The sequence below is a fragment of the Polypterus senegalus genome, chromosome 2 (genome assembly GCF_016835505.1).
Source record: "Polypterus senegalus isolate Bchr_013 chromosome 2, ASM1683550v1, whole genome shotgun sequence".
NCBI classification, from domain to species: domain Eukaryota; kingdom Metazoa; phylum Chordata; class Cladistia; order Polypteriformes; family Polypteridae; genus Polypterus; species Polypterus senegalus.
The window spans coordinates 2,047,673-2,061,060 of NC_053155.1; the positions used below are offsets into that span (position 1 = coordinate 2,047,673).

At 41.0% G+C, this 13,388-nt stretch overlaps 1 long non-coding RNA gene across 1 annotated transcript; it reads left to right on the forward strand.

The window, feature by feature from the left end:
* Positions 1 to 650: 650 nt before the first annotated feature.
* LOC120521298 lies at positions 651 to 11,035 on the forward strand. The gene is made up of 3 exons (XR_005632083.1): positions 651 to 738; positions 10,555 to 10,658; positions 10,840 to 11,035. It is a non-coding gene; the product is annotated as an uncharacterized LOC120521298 (long non-coding RNA).
* Positions 11,036 to 13,388: the final 2,353 nt, after the last annotated feature.

Genomic DNA, 13,388 nt, shown 5'->3' on the forward strand with positions numbered 1-13,388 from the left:
ACAGGGCCTGTTAAAGCCCATTGAGGTACATCTTGTGTGATTTTGGGCTAAAAAAAAAATAAATCGTATTGGAACTCTGCTAATAAAATGCACCAGAGAAACCTTTACGTACAATCAGAGTGGCATGGTGGCGCAGTGGGTAGCGCTGCTGCCTCGCAGTTAAGAGACCTGGGTTCGCTTTCCAGGTCCTCTCTGTGTTTAGTTTGCATGTTCTCCCTGTGTCTGCGTGGGTTTCCTCCCCCAGTCCTAAGACATGCAGGTTCGGTGCATTGGCGATTCTAAATTGTCCCTAGTGTGTGTGCCCTGCAGTGGCCTGGTGCCCAGCCTGGGGTTTGTTCCTGCCTTCCCCCCTGTGTTGGCTGGGATTGGCTCCAGCAAACCCCTTTGTCCCTGTAGTTAGGAGATAGCGGGTTGGATAATGGGTGGCTGATCACTCCAAGGTTCAGGTTTTGTACGGCTAAGGGCTCACTGGAGAGTGAACGCTTGTTTTGGCTCATAGCTTCATATTATTAGAAGATGGAGGTGAAGATAGTTTCATTTATAGTTAAATTCTCAGGCCTTGTGCATACAAGCATATCACATTACAACTCTGTCACATTCCACTGTTGATGTCATCACTCTTTCTGTATTTACTTCCTCATTGGCTCTAATGGCTGTTTAATTGTTTTTTTTTTTATAAGTGCTGGCATATTAATAAAGCTGCTGAGGATGAACTGCAGGATTGAATTTCAGAAGCAGGTAAGGACTTGAAAGTTTTGTAGCAACGATTATTTGAAAGAGAGATATTTGCAATGAGATATTTTATGCTGATGCACACAGTTCTGCAGTGGAGCTGGCTGTTAGTTTGATGGTGGATTTGTAAATTTACAGAATAAAGAGTGTGCTGGTGTTACTGGTAATCAAGAAGGCATTGTCACCAACAAGTGCTGATGGCTGTGACACAATTCTGGTGACTGAGAGGTGTGTGTGTGCAGACTTTACAAAGACAAGAAGAGCAAAGGGAAGTGGTGCTTTGATTTTAGTCTGTTGAAAAGTGTTTCTGTTCTATTATTATTATTATTATTATTATTATTATTATTATTATTATTATATAATAATTTCTTTAGCATTTTAGTTCCGAGGTGGCAGGACCCCTGGGGTAGATGAGGTTCTCCCTGGGTTCCTCATGCTCTGGATGTTGTAGGGTTGTCCTGGTTGACACGTCTCTGCAACCTCACAAGGACATCGGGGGCAGTGCCTCTAGATTGGTAAACTGGGGTGGTGGTCCCCCTTTTTAAGAAGGGTGACTGAAGGATGTGCTCACACTCCTCAGCCTCCCTGGTAAGGTCTATTCAGGGGTGCTGGAGAAGAGAGTTTGGTCAATAGTTGAATCTCGGATTCAAGAGGAATAATGCGGATTCTGTCCCGGTCGTGGAACACTGGACCAGATCTACACCCTGGCCAGGATCCTGGAGGAGGCATGGGAGTTTGCCCAACCTGTCCAAATGTGTTTTCAATCAATCAATCAATCAACATTTATTTATATAGCACATATTCATACAAAAAAATGTAGCTCAAAGTGCTTTACAAAATGAATAGAAAAATAGAAGACACAATAAAAGATAAACATAAGTCAACATTAATTAACATAGAATAAGAGTAAGGTCCGATGGCCAGGGTGGACAGAAAAACAAAAAACTCCAAAGGCTGGAGAAAAAAATAAAATCTGTAGGGGTTCCAGACCAAGAGACCGCCCAGTCCCCTCTGGGCATTCTACCTAACATTAGTCAAACAGTCCTCTTTGTATTTAGGGTTTTCATGGAAGGACCTGATGATGATGGTCACGTAGACTTCTGGCTTTCAGTCCATCATTGTTGGAGCATCATGATGCTTTGAGTAGGTGGTGGTGGCGCAGGCCGTCACCACAAAGAAACCGGAAAAAGAAACAGAAGAGAGAGTAGGGGTCAGTACGGCTTTTGCAGCCACTGTGAATAGTTATTATGATGAATTGAACATACAGAGTATCAGGATTATGTTAAAGTGAAGTTATAAAAAGGCCATGTTAAAGTAATGTGTTTTCAGCAGTGTTTTAAAGTGCTCTACTGTATTTGCCTGGCGAATTCCTATCGGCAGGCTATTCCAGATTTTAGGTGCATAGCAGCAGAAGGCCGCCTCACCACTTCTTTTAAGTTTAGCTTTTGGAATTATAAGGAGACACTCATTTGAAGATCTAAGGTTACGATTTGGAATATAACGTGTCAGGCATTCCGATATATAAGATGGAGCGAGATTATTTAAGGCTTTATAAACCATAAGCAGTATTTTAAAGTCAATCCTGAATGACACAGGCAACCAGTGTAGTGACATCAAAACTGGAGAAATGTGTTCGGATTTTCTTTTCCCAGTTAGGATTCTAGCAGCTGCATTCTGCACTCGTTGCAAATGATTTATGTCTTTTTTGGGTAGTCCTGAGAGGAGTGCGTTACAGTAATCTAGTCTACTGAAAACAAAAGCGTGAATTAATTTCTCAGCATCTTTCAATGATATAAGAGGTCTAACTTTACTAATGTTTCTTAAATGAAAAAATGCTGTCCTAGTGGTCTGATGAATATGCGATTTAAAATTCAGATTACAGTCAACGGTTACCCCTAAATTTTTTACTTCCGTCTTAACTTTTAATCCTAGTGCATTAAGTTTATTTCTGATAACCTCGCTGAATCCATTATTGCCAATTACCAAAATTTCAGTTTTCTCTTTATTTAGTTTGAGAAAATTACTATTCATCCACTCAGAAATACCAGTAAGACATTGTGTTAGTGTATCGAAAGAGTCGGAGTCATCAGGTGCTATAGATAAGTACAGCTGTGTGTCATCAGCATAGCTGTGGTAACTCACGTTGTAACCTGAGATAATCTGACCTAACGGAAGCATATAGATTGAGAATAACAGCGGACCCAGGATAGAGCCTTGTGGAACACCATATCGGATATCATGTGTCTTTGAGATTTGATTACCACAACTCACAAAGAATTTTCTCCCTGCCAGGTAGGATTCAAACCAATTTAAGACACTGCCAGAGAGGCCCACCCATTGACTAAGGCGATTTCTAAGAATATTATGATCAATAATCAATAATAATCAATAATAAGTTTTGTGGATTTGCAGAAGGCATTCAACCATGTCCCTCGAGGCATCCTGTGGGGTGGGCTTCCAAGAGTACGGGGTACAAGGCTCATTGTTACGGAGGAGCAGGAGCTTGGTCCGCATTACCAGTAATAAGTTGGACTCATTTAATGTTGAGGCTGGACTGCACCAGGGCTGCCCTTTGTCACCGATTCTCTTCATAAGTTATATGGACAGAATTTCTAGGCACAGCCAAGGAGCGGAGGGGTCTGGTTCGGTGACCTCAGAATCTCGTCTCTGCTATTTGCGGATGACGTGGTTCTGTTGGCTTCATTGGACAGTGACCTCCAGCTCTCACTGGAGCGATTCGCAGCCGAGTGTGAAGCAGCGGGGATGAGAGTCAGCACCTCTAATTCCGACGCCATGGTACCCAGCCAGAAAAAGGTGGAATGCTGTCTCCGGGTTGGGAACACATTACTGCCTTGAGTGGTGGAGTTGAAGTATCTCGGGTCTTGTTCACGAGTGAGGGAAGAATGGAACGGGAGGTCGACAGACGGATCAGTGCGGCATCTGCAGTAATGTGGGCTCTGCAACGCTCCGTAGTGGTGAAGAGAGAGCTGAGCCAAAATGCGAGGCTTTCGATTTACCAGTCGATCTACGTTCCTACCCTCATCTGTTGCCATGAGCTTTGGGTAGTGACTGAAAGATTGAGATTGTGAATACAAGTGGCTGCAATGAGTTTCCTCCGCAGGGTGTCAGGACTTTCTCTTAAAGATAGGATTAGAAGATCAGTCATCTGGGAGAAGCTCAGAGTTGTGCCGCTGCTCCTCCGCATTGAGAGGAGTCAGTTGAGGTGGTTCGGGTGGGGGAGGGGTGGTGGTGTTCCAGGCATGTCCCACTGGGCAGACTCAAAAGACACTGGAGGGATTATATCTCCCGGCTGGCCTGGGAATGCCTCAGGGTCCTCCCAGAGCAGCTGGAGGAGGTGGCTGGGGAGATGGAGGTCTGGGCTTCCCTGCTTCGGCTGCTGCCCTTGTGACCCGACCTCAGGTAAGCGGTGGATAATGGATGGATGGATGGAATTTCTTTAGCATTTGCCTTTATGCCAGGTGACTTACAAGGAAAGTTATAATGTATACAAGAATCATTAGAAAGTGCAAACATCAAAAGCAATAGAGATGATAAAAAATGAAGCAGGAGAGAGTCGCCCTACTACTAATTCTACCATATAATTATACCTGCAACTAGACAACTAGATTGAGACACACACTTCAGTTTCCTGAATTCATTGTCAGTACAAGAGCAGCTGTGCTATAGAAGGGAAAGTAAGCCGTGTGACGGTCGCCAGGAATGGGCTGGTGTCCTGCTGGGATGGTTTAAAGTTCCTTACCTGGCCAGGAGGCAAGTATAATGGAAAGACAGTTAGAGACCACTTGCATGGACTATAGGTGACTGCATGGATACCTGCAGGGAATGCTGGGAATTGTAGCCTAATAACACAGCCCTGTGGTGTTTCATGGGTGCCACCAGGGGGAGCTGCAGGGGCAAATCATCCCCATTTGAAGTGTAGCGGTGGTACCACTGGAAGGACTCCATTTCCCAGCAGCCCCTAATGGGATTGCCCTCATTGGATGTCTGAAACGGGTGCAGGGGCTGCTGGGGACAAGAAGGACCAGCGGAAAACTTGTGGCAGGTGAAGCAGCAAGAAGGTCTGTGCTTCTGTGTGTCCTGCGTGTCCCTGTCCCACGTAACCACCATGAAGTCATTTGTACCCAGCATCATTTCCTGTTAGGATGAACAGACTGTCTCATACCTGCCTGTCGTGTGTATTGTGGTGGAGCAGTCATTGTGCGTCCGCAACTCTCACCCCTCACCGCTCAGAACTACTGGTAGGACTGTTTAATCAATTTATTATGGAGGCTGGATCATCATCATCCTCTTTACGCCATACCATTTCATCCATTTCTGACACACTGGAACAGTGATAAGGACATTGAATTGAGTGTTTATTGTCAGAGTTGATTGTTGTGTGTAATATTTGTATCGCCGAAGAGGAAGAGGAGGTTGTCTGATTTTTATTGTTAATGTTTGATTTTACACTTAATGGATGGATGGATAATAGATTTTTCACATATTCGTTTGGTTTGTGTCTCTGTCTGTGAGCGTGTGTGAGTCGGGCCAAGGCTGAGTGCGTTACTCAAATCCCCACGGAAAAAATAAATAAATCAACGTCCTAGTGATGGTTTGAATCTGAGTGGCACCGGACCGCTACACAAGGGACCTTCGTCTGTCCCGGAGGTACCATCTACCTGTAGTAGGGTCACACAGCCTCATCCAGGTGAGCCAGAGTCATGTGAGTGTGGATGAAGTTTACATGGAGGAGGAAAAAGAAAGGAAGAAAAGTCAAGAAAATAAGAGGGATTGTGCCTGTGTGGTAGCAGGACATCAGCCATACCTGCAGGTATTTGTTAAAGTCAGTCATTAAGTGAACTGACACTTGGGTTGATGGTGGTCTATTGAAGGGTCTGGGGGCTTGCTGGCACCCCCTACATGTAAATATGAGAAAATGAGACTCAGTTGAATTAGCCAAAGGGAGCTCCTTCCACAGGTTAAGAGTGAGTAAGTATGTCCAGTCGCCTTTTAGTTTTAGTAAAGCCATGGAAATCAATGGCGCTGTTGTTTAATGTATGTTCATAGATTTGAAGCGCTAAACGTTAATCATGAACACGTGTGTGTTGAACAGTCAGAAGTGAACGACTATTAAAGTGGAGTCAAATCTTCAAAATGAGCAACACAGCCAAGTTGTGACCCTTGGTTTACATTAAATGGTGTGACAAGTGTGACGAGTCTGTATTCATCGTATCAAGTGAAAGTGAGCGTCTGTCTGTCTGTTTGTGAGGTGGAGTGCCTGAGGCCTTTAGTGCTAATCACACAGAATCTTCTTTGTGCCCTTTGCTTTGAGTTCACTCTTTTAATCTTTTTATGGCTAATTGTTAAGACGACTCTCCCTTTTTTGTTTCTTTTACAATCTGCAGTAACGGCTGACATCTTGCTAATCCTGTTTGAAGCTGAAATTACAAAACAAAGTTGTAAATGTGGCTCCTTTTTATGTTTTGCTTTCAGATTCCCCTAAAGACACAGTTACAGCTTTTACTATTAATTGTTTTCTTTTTTGGAAAAAGGATGAAAAGGAAGGTTATGACTGAAATACTGGAAGAAACTGAACTCGAACAGCGTGACAGTAAAATGTTAGAGCAGGCTGCTTGTTTGACAAAACATGGAAACACGGTGACTGGCCGTCTAAAGAGTTTTAAAGATTCTACTGGTGATTCGTGTGAATTCATCCAACCTGAAATTTAAAGTCTGTTGAGTTGTGTCTTCAGCAGTGCATAATGCATACAGAACTGCCAACCTGCAATTATATCACTTCTGATTGTTAATTACATTTAAATTAAGATAATTGTCACTTATCTACTGCTACCTAAAGTAAAGCAGTTAGTCGATGGTGTAACTGAAGGAGTATCATTTGGCTTAATTCATAAATGTGCCCGAGTGTCATCACAAACAAGCAGACGTTAATGTTGTGTTTATGAGTCGCATGACATAATAACAACAACAACAACATTTATTTCTATAGCACATTTTCATACAAACAGTAGCTCAAATTTACATAATAAAGAATAGAAAAATAAAAGAAGCAATAAGAAAACAAAATAAATCAACATTAATTAACATCAAATAAGAGTAAGGTTCAATGGCCAGGGGGGACAGAAAAAACAAAAAAACTCCAGACGGCTGGAGAAAAATAAAATCTGTAGGGATTCCAGACCATGAGACCCCCAGTCCCTCTGGGCATTCTACCTAACATAAATGAAACAGTCCTCTTTGGATTTAGGATTCTCACGGAAGGGCTTGATGATGATGATGGTCACGTAGACTTCTGCCTTTTAATCCGTCTATCATTGTTGGAGCATCATGAAGCTTTGAGTAGGTGGAGGTGGCGCAGGCACAGAAAACAGAAAAGAGAGTAGGGGTCAGTACGGATTTAGAGCCACCATGAATAGTTGAGGAAATTGAACATACAGAGTATCAGGATTAAGTTAAATGAAATTAAAAGGCCATGTTAAAGTAATGTGTTTTCAGCAGTGTTTTAAAGTGCTCTACTGTATCAGCCTGGCGAATTCCTATTGGCAGGCTATTCCAGATTTTAGGTGCATAACAGCAGAAGGCCGCCTCACCACTTCTTTTAAGTTTTGTTCTTGGAATTCTAAGGAGACACTCATTTGAGGATCTGAGGTTACGATTTGGAATATAAGGTGTCAGACATTCCGATATATAAGATGGGGCGAGATTATTTAAGGCTTTATAAACCATAAGCAGAATTTTAAAGTCAATCCTGAATGACACAGGTAACCAGTGTAGTGACATCAAAACTGGAGAAATGTGTTCGATTTTCTTTTCCTAGTTAGGATTCTAGCAGCTGCATTCTGCACTAGTTGCAAACGATTTATATCTTTTTTGGGTAGTCCTGAGAGGAGTGCATTACAGTAATCTAGTCGACTGAAAACAAACGCGTGAACTAATTTCTCAGCATCTTTCAGTGATATAAGAGGTCTAACTTTACTTATGTTTCTTAAGTGAAAAAATGCTGTCCTAATGATCTGATTAATATGTGATTTAAAATTCAGATTACAGTCAACAATCACCCCTAAGCTTTTTACCTCCGTCTTGACTTTTAATCCTAATGTATCCAGTTTATTTCTAATAGCCTCATTGTATCCATTATTGCTGATCACTAAAATTTCAGTTTTCTCTTTATTTAACTTGAGAAAATTACTATTCATCCATTCTGAGATACAAGTCAGACATTGTGTTAGTGAATCAATAGAATCAGGGTCATCAGGTGCTATTGATAAGTACAGCTGTGTGTCATCAGCATAGCTGTGGTAGCTCACGTTGTGCCCTGAGATAATCTGACCTAACGGAAGCATGTAGATTGAGAATAACAGCGGACCCAGGATAGAGCCTTGTGGAACACCATATTGGATATCATGTGTCTTGAGTTGTAATTCCCACAACTAACAAAATATTTTCTCCCTGTCAGGTAGGATTCAAACCAATTTAAGACACTGCCAGAGAGGCCCACCCATTGACTAAGGCGATTTCTAAGAATGTTGTGATCAATGGTGTCAAATGCAGCACTCAGATCTAAGAGGATGAGAACAGATAAATGGCCTCTGTCTGCATTTACCCGCAAGTCATTTACTACTTTAACGAGTGCAGTTTCTGTGCTGTGATTTGTTCTAAAACCTGACTGAAATTTATCAAGAATAGCATGTTTATTTAGGTGGTCATTTAACTGCATAATGACTGCCTTCTCTAGAACTTTACTTAAGAAGGCAGGTTAGAGATGGGTCTAAAATTTTCAAGAGCGATGGGTCAAGATTATGTTTCTTAAGTAGGGGTTTAACTACAGCAGTCTTAAGACAGTCTGGGAAGACCCCAGTATCTAATGACGAATTTACTATGTCAAGAACATTATCAATTAGCACGCCTGATACTTCTTTGAAAAACCTTGTTGGTATCGGGTCAAGGACGCGGTGGAGGTTTTAATTGAGATATTATTTTTGTAAATCAGGTAAATCTATCCTAGTGAAAGAGTTTAATTTGTTTATAACAGGATGCTGGGGTTTAGGAGGATCTTTAGTGTTGGGGAGATATACTATGTTATTTCTAATATCATTAATTTTTGATTGAAAATACAGCGACAGCCTCACAGGTTTCACTGGAAGCACTTAGGAGGCATTCCTTTGAGCTACCTGGGTTTAGTAGGCGATCAATTGTTGAAAATAAGACTCTGGGATTACTAGCATTGTTATTTATAATCTTAGAGAAATAGCAGCGTCTCTCAAGACGGACAGTGTTATTGTATTCTGTTATTTTGACTTTTAATATTTCGTGGTGGATAGTAAGTTTAGTCTTCCTCCATTGACGCTCAGCTCTACGCATGTTCTCTTTAAATCAGACACTCTTTGGGTCTTCCATGGTATAACAATGCTAGAAGATTTTTTCACTGTCTTTTCAGGTGCAACTATGTCAACAGCAGCTCTCACTTTAGTATTAAATCTTTCCACCTTACTATTTACATTATCCTCGCTATTATAGCTGGCACTATAAACGGACTGATTGCTTAAAATGTTTGTAAGTTTTAAAGCTGCTGCCGATCAAAGAAGCGTTTTTAACAATATGCTTCTCATGAGTGTTTTTATCATTATTTCTATATTAAAAGTAGAAGAAAATGGTCTGATAGACCAATATCAATGATCTGTTTTATATCAACTTTCAGTCCTTTAGTAATCACTAAGTCTAATGTATGACCTGCTTTATGTGTAGGCTGATTTATGAGTTGTCTCAAATCAAAAGAATCCAGGAGGTTCATAAATTCTTTTACTTTTAGATCACACTGATTATCTATATGAAAATTAAAGTCGCCAACTATTAGGAGTGTGTCATAGTTAGTAATTAAAATTGACATTAAGTCAGAGAATTCCTCAAAAAAAGACGCGTTATATTTAGGAGGTCTATACACGGATAGTACTAGAACTTGAGAATCTCCATGGATAACAACAGTGAGATACTCAAAGGACTTGAACTTAACAAAACTGACATCTTTACATTTTAACCGGCTCGAGTAAATGTTAGCCAATCCGCCCCTTTTTCCCTGGCGGTCTGCAGTAAAACTGTAATCCGGAGGCAGATTCGATTAAAACTGCGCGCATCTGAATTAAGCCATGTTTCATTTAGTGCAATAAGATCTATTTTTTATCACTAATAAGATCGTTGATAAAAAACGTTTTGTTAGTTAAAGCTCTAACATTTAATAGTGCCATATTTAATGTTTCAGATGTGCAGAGATGAGTATTATATGCGTTATTGATATTTGGAATAGGAACTAAATTATTTTTATTAGCGCCGCTCTGTGTGTATTTTTGTTTAATCTGTGATCTGTTTTTATAGTTTTAATACATTGTTCCTCTAAAATAGTAATTTTAGACGTGATCAGTTCCTCATGACTCGGGTTCCTTGGGTTTTGAGAGCAGCAGCTCAGTGCTTGAAGTTTGCTCTTTGGTTGAATTTTCATGTATTAGGGCGCTGCAACTCACCCCTCGCTCGGCTAATATGTCATTTAAAAGTAATGATGTCAGGCAAACAGGAGAAAGACGCTGACTAAACAGTAATCTGGATAATAATAACAGTACATTTAATTTATATAGCGCCTTTCACATGCTCAAGACACTTACAGAATATAAGAAAGAACGGCAGGGTATACAGTATGTAGCATTGTACAAACCACTTTGAGCACTGGAGAAGCTTAAGCTAAAGGAGTTTTTTCACATGTAATGTATAGTTCTTTACTGTCTGATAAATATTAATATATTTTTCCATGTTCAGGTTTAAGGTTTAATGAATATCAAATCCTGGAAAGCTGTCCTTTAGGAGCCTGCAGCTTTGGTTCTGAAGTCATCAATTATCATCCTGTGAGGAACACATGAACGGTAAATGACTGATCAATATTAAAGTGTGACGTCTGGACAGATACCTGTGACATGTCCTCCCTGTACTCTTCCCTGCTCCTCTGCACTTACTCAGTCAGTCTTTTCAGCTGCTTTGGTTTGTCTTCATGTTTTCTAAGCTACTTACATGGCACTTAGTCTTTACTTTTCTTCTTTTTTTAAGGTACAGATGGCGCCCATTTGGAGAACACTCTCTTTTTTTGTCTTTTTATTACCAGCAGTTCATGCCCAAGGTGAGTGATGAATGTAATTATATCAAAACGTATCAGCTAAGCGGCTATGGGTATCTGGTGCCTGAGGAGCTCCATAGGTGGCTAACCCAATGCAGGCATTGCAGGTGACCTCAAAACACACAGTAGAGCTGATGATGAATCACAACCTGGACGGCCATTTATGTCATTCCTGACGGTGTCCGCTCTTGTAGGAAGTGGTCATCATGTAGCGGTGCTACTGGGGATTGAAACTTCAACTCCCAGCAGTCGCTGCCGTGGCTCTGATTGGTTGACTGCTGAGCGTGCAGGGGCTGCTGGGGACAAGGAGGCCAGCGTGATATTTAAAAGGTGGCCAGTTCTACAGAGAGGAGGAAGTCCTTTGTGTTTCGTGTCTGGAGTGACCTGTCTGTTTGCCTTTCCGTTTTACTAGCCGTGGATTCTTGTTTTGTCCTCAACCGTCTCCTGTTTTGGGTTTATGGACTGTCTGGTGTCTTCCTGATGCATGAGGACTGTCTGAGGATTTGTTGTCGTCCTGTGAAGAAAGGAGCGCTCCTGATCCCATTCACATGTCATCATCTCATCAGGAAATACCGGTAGGACTGGCCTTGACATTCACATACAGCGAGCCGATCTCGGGACTTTCCACCACTATCATTTCATTCCATCAGTTGCCGTTTTCATGGACTTTATCACGTGTGGTTTTTGTTAGTAATTTGTGGTTGCGTAATTTGTATTTATTGCATAATCGCTGGAAGGGAACTGGGTTGTGATTGTTGTAGTTAGCCTATATTTTGAACATTGTTGTTTAATACATTATTCAATTTCTGTTTTATTACTGGTTGCTTTTTCAGGAGTGGGAAGGAGTGTGTGAGAGTCGGGCCAAGGCTGGGTGCATTCCTGGAATCCCCACCTAACAAATAAACTAATCATCGTCCTATTAACGGTGTGAATCTTGGGGTTTTTTAGTCTGCTATAATCATATGTGGTGTCTGATTGGTCTGCTGGTGATAGACTGGGCTTTATAACCATTGACTGTCACAGATCAGTTCCCAATACCCCAAATTCACATTCAATGTTGAAAAATGTGTTGCACCATCCAGAAATTCTCAAATGTCAGGTAATGAGGCTAATAAGGCATCATGGTAGTCCTTATGATTTACGTCATTGAACCTCTGGGATTAGGAGTGATACTAAGTGGCAGTCACCTTGGTTACGTCCATCTTCAGTAGCCTGGAGCTTCAGCTTCTCCTGTAGGACAGAAGCAGGTCCAGGTCTCCGTGTCATTGACTCTTACCTCAAGTGAGATCAGTCATCCATAACAAATCACAACGTGCCCACGAGTTAATGTTTTTATGAGATGGAAAAATCATCATCTTTGACAAATGGACTCTTATAAAAATGAAAAGATAAATGTTTAGAAGAGTCATGTGAAAAATAATCTCATCTCTGAAATCTGGAAAAAATGATCTCAGGCTACAATTAAAGTGCTAACCTGTTCAACTGGTCCGACTCTGGCACGTCGCTCGTTTCCTTGAACTTGTTTAATTCCCACAGTCTTTCTCCTTTAGTTTCCTCTGCTCATGTTGTTTTGTCAAATCCACATTGTAGGTTTTAGTTAAGTGAATGTGAAACCAGGTGATGACTTTTAACAGGGTGACACCTGTTGTTGGATAATTTTGTTGATTTAATGACATAAATGTATTTATTCAGGTGCCCTAATATTAGATTTTTACTTAAGACCTGAACATCTGTGGTATCAAATGTTTGTAATAATAGAAGAAATCTGGAAATTAAAGGAATTAATGGCAAGGTCTACTTTATAGTCATAGACTTATTGAGTGAGAGTCAACGTACATCTGGGCAAATTCAGTGATACAAAGAGAAAGCGGAGAAATGGAGAGTTTGAATTAAGTGAAGATTGGTATCATCACACAGAACATGCGATTCTATACTGGTGATGGAGATATTAAGAAGGAAGCATCAGAAATCAATAGATAAGGGTTAGGGTTAGAACAGTTAGCCAATGGTTTAGCCATAAAGGCAAATTTGGACAATGAACTCCGGAGGACAGTGTTAACATTTGTAAAAACACTTGGAACACAAAAGGTTAAAAGTAAGTTATGGTAGTCGGTGAAGGAGGGGATGAAAGAACAAGAGTCACCAGGAGAAGAAACATAAACGTAAAAATAAGTGAAACACGACAAACATCTGGGCTCAGTGTTCAAGACTAAAGGGTTTTGTGAGAGTTAGCATAAAATAGATAAAATAACAGGAAGTGGAAGAAGATAAAAATAATCAGATACTGCCAGGAACACTCAAGTGTGAGTTGTAAAAGAAAGAAGCCCAACCAGTGTGGCTGTATGGCTGAGAAATTTGGCCACCTGAAAGCAGAAAGACGAGCTCCTCATACAGCAGAAATACATAGGCTGAGATGGCTGCTAGGAGTCTCCTTAAGAAAAAGAAAAGCAAATAAGGAAGGCCACACCATGGCAAGGGTCAT